Source organism: Vipera berus (genome assembly GCF_964194415.1).
Source record: "Vipera berus genome assembly, chromosome: 1".
Taxonomy (NCBI): domain Eukaryota; kingdom Metazoa; phylum Chordata; class Lepidosauria; order Squamata; family Viperidae; genus Vipera; species Vipera berus.
Genome location: NC_138202.1, coordinates 17,945,551 through 17,948,510, shown reverse-complemented (window position 1 = coordinate 17,948,510; position 2,960 = coordinate 17,945,551).

Here is a 2,960-nt window from a genome sequence, read left to right as displayed (position 1 = left end):
GATTCCCTTGTTTCTCGATTCTTGGGTGCCTTCAGAATATTTGACAAAGCACTTGGCAGCAGCTCTTCAGAGCATTTGAAAAGCTAGAAACAAATATTTCTGGCTGGGATAAAACCTGTTTGAATGTTCAGGGAGAGACAGTTACTTGTGAAACGGAGGATTCTCCCTTACCGACAAGACATACCAAATCTGGGACTTAGATGTAACATTCTCGATGAGATTACAGGTAGTCCTCTACTTATGACCATAATTGAGCCTGCAGTTATGGTTGTAAGTCATAACAATGTAATTTTATGGCCTTTTTTTGCAATTGTTCTAAAGCGAATGCCAGGGTTGTTAAGCAAACCCATTGTTTACTGTGCAATGTTTTTTTTGCCAGAAAGCAGAAGTAAATACCGCTTTCCCAGCAAAAATGCCATAAATCACAGTCGTGTGACTGTGGAACATTGCAGATGGCCATAAATGCAGGCCAGTTGCTGAGTGCTCAAAATGTGGTCACATGACAGGGGTGGGGTGTGGTGCAGCCATCAGAACTTTAAACCTGGGTCCCTTTTTCAAAATTTGTCGTAACTGAACAATCACTAAACAATAGTTTGTAAGTCAAGGATTAGCTGTACTTAATTCCTTGGATCAGGGAACACTGAGTTGTGGTGCTCAAACATTGGTTTGAATCCATTCCCTTATTTTTTTTATTTATTTCTGGGATTGTGGCCTTAGTGTCCTGAGAAGTGCAATTCTTGCTTCCAAAAAATCCAATTCAGGGAAGTTCTTTGATGTCCATAATTGCTTAAGTGGGCTAGGTGTGGGCGAGAAAACTGCATTTAAATCCAGAGAAAATGGATGTACTGTCGGTAGATGAGAAACAGGAAGATGGAGGGTCAGTCCATTGTGGACAGAGTTGTCCTGAAAGAGCAGATTTACAGTCTGGGGATACTTCATGATTCTTACATCATGGGGGGGGGGCACAGTGTTCGGTGATTAAGATGTTGGGTTTGTCGGCTGGAAAGCCGGCAGCCTAGGCTTGAGACCCAACATGCGACAGGGTGAGCTCCCGTCCTCACTGCAGCTCCTGCCAATGTAGCAATTCAAAAGCATGCAAAAGCGAGTAGATAAATAGGTACCACTTTGATGGGGAGGTGCTTTGTGACATCATGCTGGCCACATTACCACATAAATGTCTTTGGACAGCGTTGGCTCAATGGCCTTGAAACAGATGAGCACCCCCCCTATAGTCGCCAACAGAGGAATAAAATCTGCAAGGACTCCTTTATTTATCACATCTGCAAGTATTGGCAATGGCAAAAAGTGTCTTTGCACAATTGCATTTAGCGGGCCAACTATTTTTTTTAAAAATCCCATTTATATCCCGCCCTTCTCCGAAGACTCAGGGTGGCTTACCATCTAAGCACAAATCAAATGTGCTTAGCAATAGATTTCCATTCCTGGGCTAATCAAGTTTGATACTGAATATCCTACGCCTTAATTTATCTTTTTTATTATTTTATTTAAACAAAAGTTTAAAAAGTACAGTGTAACAAGAAATGTAGATGTGAAAATGTACGAAAGGTAAACATAGTTGGGTTTAACAGAATATTTGCAAGCTATAAATGGAGAAGAAAAGAAGTATGTGAATTGTGGTAGGATGTTTACAAAAGAGGAAATGGGTAGGGATAGTTTCATATGTACAAAATCTGGTAGAGAAGTGGTGGTTAATGTGGAATAATGATTGAAAGAAGCAAAAAGAGGGATGTATACAAGTGTATTGCTCCCCATTGCAATGCAAGTGGGTATATCAAATTCTGAAAAAACGAAACAGAAAAAGTGAGCAGGCTAAAGAGAAGATTGAGAAAGTTGTGGCTCGATACTGTTGATGGGTTCCTCAGAAAGGCAGAGTTAAGAAATTTAAACAGCAAAAGACAATGCATGAAGCAGTGCTATCAATGTGATGAAAAAAAAGGATGGTTAGCAAGGATAAAAAGGAATACAGAAAAATATTGAATAGTGTTGATGAAGGCTAGTTTCATGTCCTATTCTCTCAGACCTTTAATTTCATTGGCATAGCATTTAGTACTACTCTCATACTTCTTAAATCAGCTTAACTCAAAATTGGTATGTATCTATGTAGTCATCTGTAGCTTCCATTGACTACCAAAATTAAATTGCAAAAAATTCAGGAGTCAAATCTTCAGATCTCAGTGAGGTCTCATAAGACGTTGGCCATTTTTAAAGCAGCTGTGCCTTTGTTATTTCTCTTTGGGCCATCTATCATGCCTGCAAGGGTGCGTGACCCTGGCAGTATTGAGGCCTCTGCAGCTGCCAAAAAGGCTAATGTGGTCCTAAGTTGCATCAAAAAAGGGACAGTTTCAAAATTACATGAAGTGATACTACCATTTCATGCTGCGCTGATGACACCCTAGAAAGAGTGCAGAGAGTAACAAAGATGATAAGGGATCTGGAAGCTAAACCATACGATGAACGATTGAGGGAACTAGTTATATCTAGTCTAATGTAGTCTAATGAAGACTACATAATTTGACTCCCTCTGTGAGGTCCTCAGGGCAGGACCAGAAGTAATGGATGAAAGATCATTAAAGAGAGATCCAACTTAGAACTAATGAGAAATTTCCTGACAGAACAATTAATGAAACAGCTTGCCTCCAGAAGTTGTGGGGGCTCCAACACTGGAGGTTTTCAAGAAGACACTGGACAGGAATGCTATGGGGGTCTCCTGCTTGAGTGGGGAGTTGGACTAGAAGACCTCCAAGGTCCCTTCCAGCTCTGCTATTCTATGCTCTAATCCCACAAGCAGGAAGTTCCATGCTCACATCATGCTTCTCCCCCTTAGCCAAGTTTTTGTAGCTGTGCCGTTTGCAGATGGATGGAGCTGAAACAGGCCCTATCTGAACAGGAATATCCTGTGTTGGCCTCATCCTTCGCCCTCACCATGACGTTATTTCCTG